The 19,287-nt window shown below is 43.8% G+C and overlaps 1 protein-coding gene across 1 annotated transcript in view; it reads left to right on the forward strand.

Moving 5' to 3' along the window:
• The window catches only part of GALNT17 (polypeptide N-acetylgalactosaminyltransferase 17), a 612,717-nt gene that overhangs the window by 406,123 nt on the left and 187,307 nt on the right, over nucleotides 1–19,287 (forward strand). The window lies entirely within an intron of this gene.

The raw sequence follows: 19,287 nt of genomic DNA on the forward strand, positions 1-19,287 counted from the left end.
TTCCAGAGCAGCCCTGCCTGCCAACCTGTGCCATGGATGCTCTCCATTTCTTCCCGTTCTGCCCATGCTCCCTGTCACCTGGAGCAGCATCACTGCTCTAACTCAAGATTCCTACCTCCAAGAGAATTATTTTTATCCTTCGTGGCTGAACTTCCTATGTTTTACCTACCAAGAAAACAATTACAGTCTCCCAGGGTCATGCTTGGTTTCTCTGCACTCAGAGCACACAGCACCCTCAGTGGAATCTCCTGAGCCACCTGGGATAAATGTCATACTGGCCAACATTTATATTGTATTTCTTGTCACCATTGCTCAGAACTTGAAGTCACCCCAGAGGCTCCTTCACAGTAATGTAGGGATGTCAAAGTTCTCATGTCTTAGCTCAGGCGACCATAACAAAAATACCACGGACTAGGCAGCTTAAACAACAGACATTTATTTCTCACAGTTCTGAAGCTGAGACGTTCAAGGTCAGGGCATCAGCATGGTCAGTTTCTGATGGGGGCTCTCTTCCTCATTTGCAGACAGCCACCTTCTGGCTGTGTCCTCACATGGTGGCAAGAGAGAGGGCTCCAGTCTTTTCTTCTTATAGGATACGAATTTCATCATGGGGGCCCCACTCACATCACCACTTTGAAACCTAATCACCTCCCAAAGTCCTGACCTGCTACTACCATTATACTGGGGGTTAGCACTTCAATATAAGAATTTTGGAGCACACACGCAGTCACTCCATAACATCCTTGGGAGAGGGCCAGTGTTTCCCCTGCTGTTTTAGCCCACCTTACCTTGATTTTACTGTGTAGCTTTATATATATATATAGGAATGACAGAACTTTGGAGTGTCCTTCTAGCCAGCATTTTTTAAATTTAATTTTCAGTCATATTGGTGGTTGCTTTTCTTACTAGATTAGACATCACTGCTACGTAAGACTTCAAGAGGGATATAGGATTATATAGTTCAAGCATTTAATAAAAAATATTCACCGACTATCAACTCATTGCCCCAGGGGCTGTTCTAGGTTTCGAGAAATTGGTGGTGATCAATACAGGGAATAACCTTTTTTCCATGGCATTTACACACTACAGTAGGTAGATAGACATGGAAGCATCTCGCTCCCAAGTAAACAAAAACAGAAAACCTGAGCCTGTGATGTAAGTTATGCAGAAAGTTGGATATGGTGTCATAAGTGTGACACATGGGGACCACTGCAGGTGCGAATGACAGGAACAGTGAGCTGTGGGGAACAGGTTTGGGTGACGAATTCTTATCTCAGAGGGAGCAGCTCATGAAAGGCCCCCGGGCAAGACAGCATGTGTCCCTGGTCTGGAAACTAGATGCCATCCAGGGAGACTGCAGCCAGTGAGAGGAGAAGAGAAAGAGGACAGGGCCAGGGCATGCATTCCTTCCTTGCCAGGACATGGAAGCAGCATCTTATTCTTAGCTCAAGGAAGAAGCCTTTAGAGGGTTTTAAGCAGGGGCATGACATGATCTGATCTAATTTATAAAAATAGAAATACCGTGTGAGAATGCTCATCAGTAATTTCTACCTCAGGTGTCTTCTTTCTTATTTTCTACTGGGTCTGTACATTTCCTGTTTCCCTTGGTTTCTAAAGAAGACAATTATCTTCATATCATCATTTCTACTTGTTCTTTCCTTTGGGATCCAAGATCTAATCTGGAAATTGCTTTCCCCAAGGAACTCTGGATGGCTGATGTACCATCACTTCAAGCCATCAGTATGTGCCGTGCTCTGACTGTGGTGTTTCTCAGAGTCCTGGATAAACTGTGCGATTTAACCAGGATGCCATTAATCATGCAAGAGACACAAGTCCAGCAGCAGTTAGTAAAATCAATATGACTTGAGACTGTGATTTCCAAAATGTCTCCTCACTTAGTGAGTCACTAGGAAACTTCAGAATAGCCGTATAGATATTAAAGCAGCTTTCTCTAAACAGGATTTGGATATACTCCCACATTTCTCATTGAGCAGAGGGAGAAAGGATAGATGTTCTGAACAACACATATTTTTAAAAACCCACTGCCAGGCAAGATTAAAACCTTTGCCTGGAAGGGAGTCAGAAGATTCTCTGGGTTCCAGTAAATGGTCTCATGCCTATTTTTCCCAATCTCTTGCTTGGATTAGGTAAAGGGTTTAATCAAAAGAATGGGCCAATTAATTTCTCCCTTCTCACATTCATTCTTTTTGTAACCACACATTCTGCCAGCTGCTCCTGAAGGGCAGTGAGAGGAGAAAGACGTCATTTCTTCCTTCCAGAAAGCCACAGGATTCGTCAGTGTCATGGCTGAGGATTATTTAAGCATATTTCTGTTTTCCAAGTTAATGTGTTACCCTCAAGCTTGGGGGGTTTCAGAGCAGAAAAGAACAGGTGAGACCAGAAGCAAGTCCAGCTAGCTCAGGGACTGTGACAAGGAGAAAAGTGTGATCTGGAACTGGGCTCAGCAGTGTTCCAAGTAGGCTGTGTAACTACCAGATAAACACAGGGATGCAGGATTTGAGAGGGGTGGGGAGGAGAGAGAGAGAGCAGAAAGGAATGGGGTCCATTATCTTGTAGAAGTCAGCAGCAATATTCATTAATTTATTCAATCATTCATTTATTGAACACTTACTTCTATCTAACTGTAATCTCTCTTCAGTCCTTTCATCTAAACCACAAGTGTCATTTCCTTTGCCTTACTAGTTACTAAATTCTGTGTGTCTGTCACTTCCACCAGTCTCTGAGCTCTATTGAATTTTTTCTTTAGATTTTTTTTTTGTTTTTTTGAGACGCAGTACTTGTTCTGTCACCCAGGCTGGAGTGCAGTGGCATGATCTCAGCTCACTGCAACCTCCACCTCCCAGGTTCAAGCGATTCTCATGCCTCAGCCTCCCAAGTAGCTGGGACTACAGGTGTGCACCACCCTGCCCAGCTAATTTTTGTATTTTTAGTAGAGACGGGGTTTTACCATATTGGCCAGGCTGGTCTCAAACTCCTGACCTCAGATGACCTGCCTGCCTCGGCCTCCCAAAGTGCTGGGATTGCAGGTGTGAGCCACCATGCCCAAACTAGAATTTTAAGTTAGAATCTTGTCTTCCCTTTTTGTGTCCAGTCTGTATTGCACCTAGAAGGCATTCAGTCCATTACTGTTTTAATAATTGTGATCGTTAGTGTAGCTGTTCGATAAATTGAATGAATGAAGTTAATTCAGGATATATGAAAACATCTCCAATAAAATAATAAAAGAAAGAAGGTCTAAAGATGGTTCAGCGTGATATATTAAAATCTTGCAGAAAAACCATTATACTGATTACTTACTATGTGCTGAGCTTCATAGAGGCTCTGAGAAACCAGCAAGAGGCAGTCCCAGCCCTCAAAGAGCTCACAGTCTATGAGGGAGACCTCCATACACATAGGTAATTGTAACACAGTAAGTTAGAATAGCCCAGCGTATGCACAGGGTCTCACGGGGTCCAAGAGTTGGAGACTTCTGATCTTTCATGGGCTCTCCAAGGATGCCTCCTATATAAAATGTGCTAGAATTCTATGTTAAAAAGGTGGGCTCATGCCTGTAATTCCAGCACTTTGAGAGGCCGAGGTGAGCGGATCACCTGAGGTCAGGAGTTTGAGACTAGCCTGGCCAACATGGTGAAATCCTCTCTCTACTGAAAACACAAAAATTAGCTGGGTGTGGTGGTGCAGACCTGTAATCCCAGCTACTCAGGAGGTGGAGGCAGGAGAATCGCTTGAACCCAGGAGGCGGAGGTTGTAGTGAGCTGACATCGCGCCACTGCACTCCAGCCTGGGCGACAGAGTGAGACTTGTCAACAAAACAAAAAAGAAAGAGAGAGAGGAAAGAGAGAGAGAAGGAGAGAAGAAGAAAAAGAGAGGAAAGACAGAAAGAAAGAAGGAAAGAAAGGAAAAAGAGAAGGTGGAATGAGACCAGCATGGGCAGGCAAAGGAGATAGGAAGCTGCATGGTGTGTGTGGAGGCTGGAAAACATACTTGAATGGATGATGGGAAAGGCAGTAGATGGAGGGGCCACACTGCCTGGCCCTGGAATCCTGGCGAACTCTTTATTCTTCATCAGTGTGGTCCTTGGAAATATTACTAGGCTTGAGGTGGGAGGGCAGGTGGGTTTAGGAGGTGGGAGCAAGCATGTGGCAGGAGGGGATAGGGCCACAGGATGCATAGACCCAGCAAAAGCAGTGTCAGGAAGAGAGACTAGGAGAAGAGGGACACTAGTAACTAGGGGCTAAACTTGACTTGAGTTTTATTGAGTGGCAAACGATGTCACTCCTTTCTGATTCACCTGCAGTAGAATCTGATAAGGGGTCAGTTTAGTCTTCAGACACTGTCAGAAGTGCAAAGCTGATCTCCAGGTAGGCGAGGGAGGAGAATGAAATCTGCCCATGGAAGATGCCTGAGGGTCCTGGGAGCCACAGAAAATTCTGGATGTGTGTGCCATGCATTTTCATTGAATAAGTGTGTGCACATGCACGTATGTGTGGTATTGGATGCTGCAATTCCAGCTTGTCATGCACACTTCTTTGTAGCTCAGAAGGGCTAAGGCATGGATGCTCAGATAGATCCCATATCTTTTTTTCCCCCCCAAATCAGGTTCTAGGGCTGTGTGCTGGTGAGTTAGGCCAAGACCAGGCTTAGAATATTTGTCCACAGGTGGACAGAGCAGCCAGGTCTGCCCAATATAAAGGCCACCTTCCCTTTGACCACCTTCTTTCCCAGCAGGAAGAGGCCCTTTCCTTCATCTACCATTCATGTTCATCTGTCCTGGACCACAAAAGATTTGCAGAACCTGCCTGGAGACACATCTTTGTATTAACTGTTGCTATTCACACCTTCTCTGTGGAAGGGCTTGGAGCCCCCTTGTGCTAATGTGGCAGCCTTTCTGCCTCCCGCGGGTAAGGACTGCAGTGAAATCAGATCATTGTGGCTGAACGCAGTTCTGAGCCAGCCGTCACCTTACACTTCTCAGGTCTGTTTTTGCTTCCTGGACTTCTCAGGCCCAGGCCCTGAGCCCAGTGGGTTTCACCATGCGGGGTTGCTCAGAAAAAATGGTTTCTTCCTGATGCTTTTGGTGGCAGATTGAATATCATCAATCATGCTGCAAGAAGGAAACCCAGATTCCCAGCTGATGGCATTGTTGTGTTTATGACACATCCGAAACAGTAACAGATGGTCTGTATTAAAAGTGTAACTGTTGAGTGAGTCCTTTCATAATCATAGAGATTATTTTTTATTCCCCTAAAGTTTTGATTCTAGAAGGAGTCACAGAACATTAGATCATAAGGGCGCCTGGAAAGCTTCTTATCCAAATGTCTCATTTTTACAAACAAAAAAAAATCAAAGTACAGTGAGATTAAGGGATTTGCCAAGGTCATTGAGGTAATTAGTGATGAGGCCAAGAACAAAACCCAGGCCCCTGACGTTGCGTCTAGCACTGTTTGTGGAATACTGTGGAGCCTGTGGATCCAGACTTTGTCTTCTCTCGGAGAAGAAAGCAGACCGTGCTGGAAACGCACAGGGTCTCTGTGAGTTCCTTGGCATGGTGTAAACGTTGGATGCAGAGAGTCCTCAAACCCTCTTGAGCATGGTTGGCCCTTCCTGAGAAAGTGCAGGAAATGCAGGTTTTTATGCTCAGGGCTTCTGTTGGTGTGGACAGACTGTATTAGTCCATTTTAATGCTGCTGATAAAGACATACTGGAGACTGGGCAATTTACAAAAGAAAGAGGTTTAATTGGACTTATAGTTCCACGTGGCTGGGGAAGCCTCACAATCATGGTGGAAGGCAAGGAGGAGCAAGTCATGTTTTACATGGATGGCAGCAGGCAAAGAGAGAATGAATGCCAAGTAAAACAGGTTTCCCCTTATCAAACCATCAGATCTTGTGAGACTTATTCACTACCATGAAAACAGTACGGGAAAGACCCTCCCCCATAATTCAGTCATCTCCCACTGGGTCCCTCCCACAACATGTGGGAATTATGGGAGCTACAAGATGAGATTTGGGTGGGGACATAGAGCCAAACCATATCACAGACCACTTCCACCAGCCCTGCAATGCAAGGCTTGGTTTTCAGGCCAGTGAGGTGGCAACAGAAACTGGATCTCTTCTCTGATGGAATCCATTTTCACCTGGGCTCATTTCTTGATTCATCTGGGGACGTTTGGATCAGTAGGAATAAACCATCTAAGCCAGTGGTTCTCAAAATATGCTTCCTGAACCACAGCAGAAGCATCCCCTGGGAACTTCTTAGAAATGCAGATTCTTAGTTAGGTGTAGGAGCTCATGCCTACCATCCCAGGAAGTTGAGAGGTGGAGACAGGAGGATCACTAGAGGCCAGGAGTTCAAAACCATCCTGGGCAATACAGTGAGACCTTGTCTTTATGGCAAATAAAAAGTTAATACTTAGCCAAACTGGTGGCACACACCTGTAGTCCCACACAATTCTGTGAACATTCTAAAAGCCATTACATACATTTTACATTTTAGGAGCCAGGTGCAGTGGCTCATACCTGTAATCCCAACATTTTGGGAGGCCAAGGTGGGAGGATCAGTTGAGGCCTAGAGTTTGAGACCAGCCTGGGCAACATAGCAAGACCACATCTCTACAAAATAATTTTTAAAAATTTAGCCAGGCACAGTGGCACACACCTGTAGCCCCAGCTACTCAGAAAGCTGAGGTGGGAGGATTGCTTGAGCCCAGGAGGCAGAGGCTGTGGTGAGCCGAGACTGTGCCACTGAACTCCAGCATGGGCAACAGAGCAACACCCTGTCTCAAAAAAGAAAAAGAAAAAGAAATGCAGATTCTTGGCCAGGCACAGTGAGTGGCTCTGCCTGCAATCGCAGCTGTTTGGGAGGCTGAGGCAGGCAGATAACTTGAGGCCAGGAGTTTGAAATAGGCCTGGACACCATAACAAGACCATGTCTCCACAAAATCTTTAAAAATTAGTGGAGTGCGGTGGCCCCTGCTATTTAGGAAGCTGAAGGAGGAGGATCTCTTGAACTCAGGAGTTCAAGGCTGCAGTGAGCTATGATTGTGCTGCTGCACTCCAGCCTTGGCAACAGAGCCTTGGCAACTGTCTCAAAAATAAACAAATAAATAAATAATAAAGAAAATAAAGAAATACACATCCTCAGCCCCCAGATTAAGAAACTCTGGGCTGGGCGCTGTGGCTCATGCCTGTAATCCCAGCATTTTGGAAGGCCGAGGTGGGCACATCACGAGGTCAGGAGATCGAGACCATCCTGGCCAACATGGTGAAACCCCGTCTCCACTAAAAATTCAAAAACTAGCTGAATGTGGTGGCACAGTCCTGTAATTCCAGCTACCCAGGAGACTGAGACAGGAGAATCGCTTGAACTCGGGAGTCGGAGGTTGCAGTGAGCTGAGATCGCACCACTGCGCTTCAGCCTGGCTACAGAGCGAGACTCTGTCTCAAAGAAAAAGAAAAAGAAAGAAACTCTGGGAGTAAGGCCAAGTTGTTGAAGAGTTTTAGTTCTACTACTATTAACTAAACTTCATAGTTTAAGTTCTATTACTTTTTTGTGTGTCTGTTTTCCCAAGTTCCCCAGTTGGTTCTGATGCTACTCAAGTTGGAAAACCACTGATCTAAACTGTCCCCAGTACATCAGACTCTGACAAAACTCTACCCAAAGCCTACACATGGCTTCAGTCTTTTTTTTTTTTTTTTTTTTTTTTTTTTTTTTTTTTTGAGACGGAGTCTTGCTCTGTCACCCAGGCTGGAGTGCAGTGGCCGGATCTCAGCTCACTGCAAGCTCCGCCTCCCGGGTTCCCGCCATTCTCCTGCCTCAGCCTCCCGAGTAGCTGGGACTACAGGCGCCACCACCTCACCCGGCTAGTTTTTTGTATTTTTTAGTAGAGACGGGGTTTCACCGTGTTAGCCAGGATGGTCTCGATCTCCTGACCTCATGATCTGCCCGTCTCGACCTCCCAAAGTGCTGGGATTACAGGCTTGAGCCACCGCGCCCGGCCGGCTTCAGTCTTAAACTGGTTGAATAGATGGCCACGGTATGCCAGAAGCATTCCCTAAAACATTTGGAAATTGTCCTTGAAGAAGGATGTTCAAGAAAGTGAAGTCACTGTTCTTGAGAGTATAACTTTTCTGTGCTAGTTTTAGAAAAAGTGATAAGAATGACTTACTGTAGGTCTCTGATTTTTATAGGTGTAGCAAGCACTGAATTTCATCTTCCTGAAATTAACATGGCCTTATTTTCTTGGTGTTTGCTTTTGCCCATCTTTTTAACTTTTCGGTGTCATTTTGATTTGAGTGTATTGCTTGTAAGAAGTATGTGGATGGATTTTGTTTTTAAACTCAGTTTTAGAGTCTTTACATTGTAGTACAGAAGCCTGAACTGTGTTCATTGTCAGAGCTAATACCACTGTCCTCACCTCCTGTCCTAGTTTATATCTTATTTGCATACTTCCTTGCCCCTTGTTTTCTTTTTCTCTGGTACATGTTTTATTGATTTTTATCTTCTCTGGTGATTTGGAAAAGATACATTTTATTAGGCAGGTGCAAAAGTGACTGTGGCTTTTACTATTAAAAGTCATGGCAAAACTGCAATTACTTTTGCACCAACTTAATAGTTTTAGTTCTGTTACTTTTGTGTTTGTGTGGTTGGTTGGTTGGTTGGTTGGTTGGTTGGTTTTTGAGATGGAGTCTTGCTTTGTCTCCCAGGCTGGAGAACGCACTGGTGTGATCTCTGCTCACTATAGCCTCCGCCTCCTGGGTTCAAGTGATTCTTCTGCCTCAGCCTCCCGAATAGCTGGAACTACAGGCTGTACAGGCCCGCCACCATGCCCGGCTAATTTTTTTCTTTTTGCATTTTTAGTAGAGACAGGGTTTCCCTGTGATAGCCAGGATGGTCTCCATCTCCTAATCTCATGATCCACCCGCCTCAGCCTCCCAAAGTACTGGGATTGCAAGTGTGAGCCACCGCGCCTGGTCAGCTGTTCTTGTGGTAATGAATAAGTCTTATGAGATCTGATGGTTTTATGAGGGGTTTCCCCTTTCGTTTAGTTCTCATTCTCTCTTTTGTCTGCCACCACGTAAGATGTGCCTTTTGCCTTCTGCCATGATCGTTAGGTCTGCCATGATCGTTAGGTCTCCCCAGTCATGTGGAACTGTGAGTCCATTAAATGTCTTTTTTTTTTTTAATAAATTACCAAAATTACCCAGTCTTGAGTATGTCTTTCTTTCTTTCTTTTTTTCTTTCTTTTTTCTTTTTCTTTTTTTTTTTTTTTTTTTTTTTTTTTTGAGATAGTGTCTCGCTCTATTACCCAGACTGGAGTGCAGTGGCATGATCTCGGTTCACTGCAGCCTCCACCTTCCAGGTTCAAGCGATTCTCCTGCCTCAGCCTCCCAACTGCTTGGGACTACTGGTGTGCACCACCACACCCACTTAATTTTTGTATTTTTAGTAGAGACAGGATTTTGCCATGTTGGCCAGGCTCATCTTGAACTCCTGACCTCAAGTGATCCACCCGCCTCAGCCTCCCAAAGTGCTGAGATTACAGGTACCAGCCACCACACCCAGCCTCAAGTATGTCATTATCAGCAGTGTGAAAACAGACTAATGCACATACCTATAATTATTATTAGACTTAACTGTTTAGAGGTTTTTAGTGCCAGCCACAAGTTCTTTTAGTCAAAAGTGTTCTCACTTATCCTTCTTCATTTTCATTCTTGGTAGGATGTTAGACTTTTTTCCTGGAAGAGAGTTGATGTGACTGCCGCTTACGCACAGGACCAGGAATAGAAACAGTACCTAGGCTATTTCCATTTCCTTTGCTCTGTCAAAAACCAATTTCTTTTCCAGAATCCACAGCCAATTCCTCACAGAGTGGTTGAGCCTAGTCACAAAATCAGACAAGACTTCTCACACTGAAATGCAAAATGTATTCTTTTGCAAAACAGCACCGTCCCATGCTTGCTGCATTTCCAGACACCAGTCTGCCTCTATGACTTTACTGACATGGTTACATGGGAATTTTTTTTTTTTTTTTTGAGACAGAGTCTTACTCTGTCGCCCAGGCTGCAGTACAGTGGCACGATCTTGGCGTGCTGCAATCTCCGCCTCCTGGGTTCAAGCAATTCTCCTGTCTTAGCCTCCCAAGTAGCTGGAATTACACACCTGACTGATTTTTGTATTTTTAGTAGAGACAGGGTTTCACCATGTTAGCCAGTCTAGTCTTTTTTTTTTTTTTTTTTTTTTTTTGAGACGGAGTCTCGCTCTGTCACCCAGACTGGAGTGCAGTGGCCAGATCTCAGCTCACTGCAAGCTCCGCCTCCCGGGTTCACGCCATTCTCCTGCCTCAGCCTCCCGAGTAGCTGGGACTACAGGCGCCGCCACCTCGCCCGGCTAGTTTTTTGTCTTTTTAGTAGAGACGGGGTTTCACCGTGTTAGCCAGGATGGTCTCGATCTCCTGACCTCGTGATCCGCCCGTCTCGGCCTCCCAAAGTGCTGGGATTACAGGCTTGAGCCACCGCGCCCGGCCGCCAGTCTAGTCTTGAACTCCTATGTGATCCACCTGCCTTGGCCTCCTAAAGTGTTGGGATTACAGACGTGAGCCACTGCACCTGGACAGTTACATGTGATTTAAATCCCCTCCCTGACTGATGCCCTGATACAGCCTCAGCCCCTGTCAGTGCCAACTCCTCCAGGAAGTCCACCTTCATTTCTATGGAGCTGTAACCTCTCCATAGTCCATTCATCTACATCACAACTATCATTTCCTTTGCTTTACTAGTTACTAAATTCTGTATCTCTATCACTTTTACTGGAATCTGAGCTCTCTTGGGTTCTTTTTCAGAATTTTCAGTTAGAATCTTGTCCTCTCTCTGTGTGTCCAGTCTGTATTCCATCCAGAAGGCATTCAGTCTATTTTTGTTTTAATAATTGTGATTTTGGTGTAACTATTCAATAAAATGAATGAAGTTAATTCAGGATATATGAAAACATCACCCATGAAATAATGAAAGAGAAAGTTCTACAGATAGTTCAGCATGATACATAACAATCATGTAGAAAAACCATTGTATACTGGCCATTAGGCAATACAAATTGATAGAAGAGAAAAATTAGGACAAAGTCATTGCATAACGCTGCTGTTTAAATGTGAAGAACGCAGTTTTCCCCCGATTATGTGAGATCAGTCCTCTGAGAATGTCATTAAGGTTTCTGATATGTAATTGAAAGGAGCCCTGAGCCTAGAGATGCCAAGTCCTCAACTGCATTTCTCCTCATTTCTGGCCTGATTATCATCCTATCCTCTGAAAGCTGGCACGGAAGGCTCACTTTAGTCTCGACTTCAAGACTTGTGTAAACTTTTAACTGACTTTTCTCACTGTGCTCATTTCAGAGTTGGTTTGTTAATAAATATTTGCCATCTGTAGCAAATCTTAAAATGTACCAAAATCTTAAAACGTCTGCAGTAAAAAGCAAGACAAGAAACTTGGCAGTTCCTAAGAAGAGACCTTTATTTTATACTTAAATACTGGCACGTGTATGTATGCACATGCGTGCGTGCATGTACACACCCACACAGCACACACATACACACTGTACACACAGTACACACACACTGCATTCTGTCATACACACATACCCTGCACACTTGCAGTCACTTCACTACAATCCTTCCGTATTTATCTTTTCTCTACTTTGGAAATATAACTGTTGCACCGAGGTTTTTTTTTTAACCAAAATTCCCTCCAGTTTTGGCCAAGTTATCAAGGCTGTTGTGTCAACCCAAAGGGTCTCGACAAGCAAGCTACAGAATAGCTTGAAAATTAGCCATTCCAGGACAGGGAGCTTGTACTTTGCAATCTGCGGTCCAGAATTATCGAACACCTTTGGGTTTTGTTGTTGCAGTTTTTGATATCATCTTGTTTTGTTACTATCTAAAAAGCAGATCAAATGGGCTGGGAATTCCCTTGTTTTTACATCAGTTTTCTTGGCTAGAAGGCTTTTAGACCAACATAGCACACCTGCATCTCTGACTTTATGTTCCAGTGTGATGGTCTGTGGGCTGCTCCCATCTGGGAGTCTGCTGTTAGATACGGCCAGGGCTCCAATTTTGTCTCACATCACCAACAGCAAAATTGAGAAGACTACATTTGCTCCACTGTGTGGCATAACCAGTGACCCCAAATCATGGTGGCTTCCCCAGCATAAGGTCATGGTTGCCTATGTTCTATGTCATCTACAGGCTACAGACAACATCTTGAGGCAGTAGGCTGTCTGCTTCATGTGTCTTCTCATCCTGGGCCCAAGCCAAAGAGTAGTACCTGTGGGGTCTGTGCTGAGATCTTAGGGAAAGGGCAGGAGTAATTAGAGCCAAACCACAAAAGTGTGCTTGAAGATCGTGTTTGAATGTAGTCTACATCACAATCATCATATCCAGTTGGCCCGTGAAAGTTACATGACCAAAATGCGTGCACCAAAATCTCAGAAATCACCACTAAAAGAACTTAGCCATGTAACCAAAAACCATTTCTCAAAAATGATTGAAATAAAATAAAAACAGAGTAAGCTTAGGGAGAAGATGAATAAAACATTTTTACAGTGGTTAAAAAAATTTTTTTTAAGTTGATCAGGTGTGGGGGCTCATGCCTGTAATCCCAGCACTTTGGGAGGCTGAGGCGGGAAGATCACCTGAGGCCAGGAGTCGGAGACCAGCCTGGCCAACATGGTGAAAGGCTGTCTCTACTAAAAATACAAAATTTAGGCAGGCAGGGTGGTGAGTGCCTGAAGACCCAGCTACTCAGGAGGCTGAATTGGGAGAATCACTTGAACCCAGGAGGCAGAGGTTGCAGTGAGCTAAGATCGCACCACTGCACTCCAGCCTGGGTGACAGAGCAAGACTCTGTCTCAATTAAAACTAAATGAATGAATAAATAAATAAATAAATAAATAATTAAAAAATTACGTTACCAAGCTGAAGGTCAGCAGGGCAGGAAATTACCCAGGAAAGCAAGGTCGCAACAGGAAGGAGATGAATAATTGTGTTTAATTAATACCATCTCTCTCTGTTTACAACTCCGGTGTCTTCAGGGGTTGAGGGGGAGCAGGTAGAAATTCTAGTGAAATTAGGTACCAAATGGTAGCTTCCACACACAGTAAGGAAGAACGTTTGGTCCGATGGGTATATGGATAAATCCATAATCACCTATTTGTAAAAAAAAGTTGAAGAGACTTAATGTAAAATCACAGATGTATAAGATTTAAACCATGTGACATGATTAAATGTACAATAAAATGCAGAGTTATTTATAAAGTAGATATATAAAGCTTCAGCCATGGAAACGACCCACCTAGTAGTCCCAGTAAAGGAAGATGGGATACCAAGCTTCCATTTGGTGGCAGTGAAATGTGTACAGACATATTAAGAGAGATAGCTTTTCTCAGCTCTGAGCTTCAAGTAACATTCATTATTTGTTTCTTTGCATAAAGGGATACTTTCAGTAGCAGATGACGCATGCGGTATGCCACATGTAACTCCTCTGTAAGAGAAGGTTGAGTATGTACTGTTACCGCACAACTAGGTAATTAATAACCTGTGAATTTCAGTTATGTTTACTTCAGCATTTGCGAAGCTAATTGCTCAATCAAGAATTCATTGTTACAAAAGAGTTGTTTAAGTTTGACTCCTGGGCTTTTCTAGGGAAAGCTTTTGAAGTCTAAATACCTAGAAAATGTAAACATACTTTTGTTTAAAAATAGAGATTAATTATGATAATCAGAATGGAAGCATTTAATGAAACAGTGGGCTTTATGATTAGAAAGATAAACAAGAACACATAATTAGTTAGTTGATTACTTTTCTATTTTAACCAAGGCAGCATTTGGCTACTCATCATTATTACTACTTACGTGGTCAACTATTGCCTGGTGGACAGAGGTAAGTCCTGGGTCCCTGCTGTCCCTCTAGCACAGTTCATATGCTCCTAAGTATCTGGATTGACGGAGGTTTTGTTATGAGTTGGGTTTATGTCTAACCTTTTTGATTTATATTTTGCTGGTTAATTGTGAATTCATAGTATTCGTGTATGTCTATGCAACGCAACAACACACACACACACAACGCGCGCACACACACACATTTACTTCTCCTAAAGACTTTTAAAGGAGAAATGTTAGGAGATAAGTACTCATCTTGTATCTCAGTTATTCTTTTTTTTTTTTTTTTTTTTGAGATGGAGTCTCGCTCTGTTGCCCAGGCTGGAATGCAGTGGTGTGATCTTGGCTCACCGCAAGCTCTACCTCCCAGGTTCATGCCATTCTCCTGCCTCAGCCTCCCAAGTAGCTGGGACTATAGGTGCCTGCCACCACACCTGGCTAATGTTTTGTATTTTTAGTAGAGACGGGGTTTCACTGTGTTAGCCAGGATGGTCTTGATCTCCTGACCTTGTGATCTGCCCACCTCGGCCTCCCAACTATCTCCGTTATTCTTAACATGTAGTCTAGGAACACCTACATCAGAAACCTGGGAGGGACAGATTGTCAATGCCGATTGTACAAACCTTCTAAATCAGTGTCTTTTGGATAGGTACAAGAATTTTATTTTATTTTATTTATTTATTTATTTTGAGATGAAGTCTCGCTCTGCCGCCCAGCCTGGAGTGCAGTGGCCGGATCTCAGCTCACTGCAAGCTCCGCCTCCTGGGTTTACACCATTCTCCTGCCTCAGCCTCCCGAGTAGCTGGGACTACAGGCGCCCGCCACCTCGCCTGGCTAGTTTTTTGTATTTTTTAGTAGAGACAGGGTTTCACCGTGTTAGCCAGGATGGTCTCGATCTCCTGACCTCGTGATCTGCCCGTGTCGGCCTCCCATAGTGCTGGGATTACAGGCTTGAGCCACCGCGCCCGGCCAAGAATTTTATTTTTAACAAGCTTTCCTGTTAATTTTTAACACACAATGATCTAGGCCAGCATTGTACAATAGAACTTCCTGTGATGATGGAAACACTTCATATAGGCATTGTCCAATGTGGTAGATACATGTGGCTGCATGAACACTGGAAATATAGCCAGCACAACTCAGTGAATCTTTATTTTATTTTTAATTACTTTATATCAAAATGTATTTTTATTAAAATATTTTTAAACCATTTTATTGTGGTATAATTGACGTATAAAAAGCAATACATATATGCAAATTGATGGGTTTGAAGACAAGTGTATACTCACAAAACTAACACTGCAATCAGTGCTATAAACATATCACCTCCATTATGCATCAATTAAAAATAATAGTAAAAGTAAAAACAAAAGTATTTACCTGCTCCAAAAGTTTTCTCCATCCTCTTTTATTATTATTGTTGTTATTATTATTATTATTATTTTGTGATGAGAACACTTAACATAAGATCTACCCCCTTAGCAAATATTCAATTATACGTACAATATTATGAACTATAGGCGCTATGTTGTAGCCAGTGCCTACCATATTGGATAGTGCAGAGCTAGATGATAATTCAGCAGCAGTTGCACACATAATAGTAATAGTAACAACAGTGAATACTTGTATGTGACTTGACTCAGGCTTTTTAAACTTACTATGTGCCAGGCACTATTCTAAGTACTTCCCAGATATGAACTCCTTTACATCTCACAAACTTTTAGGATAAGATTTTTTTTTTTTTTTTTTTTTTGAGACAGGGTCTTGCTGTGTTGACCACTGTGTTGCCCAGACTCACTGCAACCTCAACCTCCCCGGCTCAAGCGATCCTCCCACCTCAGCCTCTCAAGTAGCTGGGACTACAGGCGTGCACCACCACGTCTGGTTTAAGAAATTTCTTAAAGATCGTAGATCAGCGGGGTCTGGTCAGGAAGACAGAAGCCAAGCTCGGCATTTCAATTAGAGCAGAATGCGTATAGGATATTGTCTGGTTACACTGGCGTTGAAAGGCTGAAAGAGAAAAGGGAATACTGAGGTAACCCAGATCAATAATGTAGGAAGCAGCTGCCAATCCCTAGGACTGGGGAACTGAGGGAACAGAAGGAAGTTGAACACAGGAGGGACCTGGACCACCAAAGGGTGTTAATGGTAAATGCTCAGTGCACGGGGAAACCAGTGTGGTTGGTGCCAGGAACTTCATGAGTTCCCAAGTACTGGGAGCACCAGAAACTAGAAATTAGAGTCCTCGTCTTCCTTCACCTCTTGAGAGATGCAGACTTGCGCTGAAGATGGGAAACAAGCCCCGTTTCCTTCTCCTGACTTTGAGCCTCCTGCTTGTGCCTCCCATTGGAGGAATCTAATTTTATGGCACACAACACCTGCATAGCTCAATCTCATCAGAAGCTAATCACAAATCTAATCAGAATATAATCAGGCAGAAGGGTCTGGAAAATGTTGTTTGGGGACTTCTTGCCCCAGTATCACAGTTCAAGGTATAGAAAGATGGGCTCGGAGGTGAGAAGAAGAGACAGATCACTTGCACGGAATTTTTTGATAAGCACTTTGTTTAAAGTACCGTATATCTAAATGTATTAATGATATCATCACTTTCTGGACTAAATAGCATATGTCAGGCAGGTCTTAGGGAGATGACATGGATGTAAACGACCAAATCTTGATTAATTGTCGGTTGCTGCAGTCACCCCAGCTAGGTTCTATGCATAGGTATGCATGCGTATGGCGACTTCCTCCCTACTTTGCTAATTGGTCTCTTTCCTCCCATGCTGTGAGGAGGTCCCATACAGTTGGTTTGAAGCACTGGAGTCCACACTACGGGACCTGCTTCTTGCCTTTTCTCTGAGTTTACTCCCGTCTGCAGACCTCCAGATCCTTCTACTCCCATATAGGGAAGAACAAAGGAATAAAAATATAGATGCTAGAGAAGTTACCTCTTGCTGCTCCTGTTTACAATTTCTGAGCTTCTCCCAGTAAAAGCCCCATTGCCTTCATAGGACCCCTCCATTTCTCCTCATTTTGGTGTGCATTATACAAAGCGCTTCATTTTTTAGAGATGGACTGGGGAAAGTGTGTGCCCCACCTCCACCCACAAACCCTGCATGAGGTCAGAGAGGAATAAATGCTGATGTTTCTCTTTGACTCAACACTCAGACCAAGAAATTCAGAACCATATGTCTTCATAAAACTGCCAGTTATCTAAGAGAATTGATCTTCATCACATGGCTTAAAGTCCTCCCATGGAGGAGAAGCTTAGGACTTGAGACAGGAACCAACACAAGTTAGTAATATGGTGACTAGCTCGTGCATTTGTTAAACTATAAGGGAACAAAAATATGTTCATTTTCCCTGCCAGAATCCACAAAATAAACGTGACGTATAATAAATTAGGAAATGAATCAGAGAAGACCATGAGATGATGTATTCTTGCATCTTTCAGTTGATAACAACCAAAACATTTCCTAAATTTCCGGTTTCTGTAGCAAATAATTTCAGAGCTAAAATCTTTCCTTGAGATTTCAGGAAGTAATTCTCTTTCCCTTGCATTGCAATATCTTTCCACAAACTCTCATCCTCAGGAGAGATGCTGAGCAACATAGTTGATTATCTGAGGCTTGAGTTGCTGGTGAGAGCCTGTTTTCCACTTTAACAGCTGGGGGCCAGAACAATATGCACAGATCACAAGTATGCTCCTGGAAGCTTCCTTCATGGAATAAGGCAGCATTATCTCTGTACCCCATTCCCAAAGGTCTCTAAGGTGCTATAGGTTTGCTTTGCATGCTTGTTTTGTTTTGGGTTTCTTTGCATGTGCTGCTCAATACCTAGAGGTTTGGCCTAGGTCTGGTTGCTCACAGAAAGCCAGTCACTGAAACAATAAGTATTGCCAGGGAAGACAGTTGTAACACAGGTAATGTCAGCTGGGAGATGGGAGACTGGTCTCAAATCCATCTCCCTAACCAGCTAAAGTCAGGGGTTTACATAGTGAACAATAAGAGAGGGGTACAGGAAGAGGAGCTGGTCAACAGTCAGCAGGTGGTCAGATGAGGGGTCTGGTGTCTCTTTTAACCATGTGTGGCAAGACAGGAATTCAGAGTAAGGAAGAGGAATTGATTAACAGGCAGTTGTCCAGATGTGGTAATCTGGTACGTTTCGATTGCCTGATACCATCTGGGAGGGCTGATGGTTGATTTTCTGAGAAAGGAACTCAGATAAAACAAATGTAAGGTGTTCATCTGTTCTCACACTGCTAATAAAGACATACCCAAGACTGGGTAATTTATGAAGGAAAGAGGTTTAATTGACCCACAGTTCAGCATGACTGGGGAGGCCTCAGGAAACTTACAATCATGGCAAAAGGAGAAGCAAATGTGTCCTTCTTTTACATGGGGGTGACAAGGAGAAGCATGAAGCAAAGTGAGAGAAAAGCACCTTATAAAACCATCAGATCGGCCGGGCACGGTGGCTCATGCCTGTAATCCCAGCACTTTGGTAGGCCGAGGCGGGGGGATCACAAGGTCAGGAGATCGAGACCATCCTGCCTAACACAGTGAAGCCCCATCTCTACTAAAAATACAAAAAATTAGCCAGGCGTGGTGGTGGGCAACTGTAGTCCCAGCTACTCGGGAGGCAGAGGCAGGAGAATGGCATGAACACAAGAGACGGAGCTTGTGGTGAGCCGAGATCACACCACTGCACTCCAGCCTGGGCCTTAGAGCGAGACTCCACCTAAAAAAAGAAAAAAAAAGACATCAGATCTCATGAGAACTCACTCACTATCGCGAGAACAGCATGGAGATAACTGCCCCCATAATTTAATTACCTCCCACTCAGTCCCTCCCACGACACGTGGGGATATGACAACTACAGTTCAATATGAGGTTTGAGTGGGGACACAGCCAAACCATATCAGAAAGTTTCTCAAGCTTCCATTCTATGCAAAAATCGGGCCAGTTTTACATGCATCTTACATATTGACTCTCACAATCTCAGGCATGTTGTACATGCTACCGTCTTGCTTTCTTGCTCACTTGTGAGAACTACACTTCTGTGATACGGTGTACTAGGTTCCCTTCTATCATATTTCCAGCTGGTTGTTTCTGGGAGTTTCAGTCTCTTAAGTTTTGTACGAAGAGGGGAAAATAGTACATGCAACCCAAGATCTTGTCCCCCAAAGTAGTAGGAGCCAACATGCCTGATTTTGTATTTCCTTTTGTGCCGGAGCCTTTGGAACACTGGGAAGACGTGAGGAAGGGCCACGTGGCTTCCTTGTCATCCCTCAAGAGAACAAAAATGTGTTTTAAGAGGGAGGCCACAGTTGTGTTT

Source organism: Rhinopithecus roxellana, chromosome 6 (assembly GCF_007565055.1).
Source record: "Rhinopithecus roxellana isolate Shanxi Qingling chromosome 6, ASM756505v1, whole genome shotgun sequence".
NCBI lineage: Eukaryota > Metazoa > Chordata > Mammalia > Primates > Cercopithecidae > Rhinopithecus > Rhinopithecus roxellana.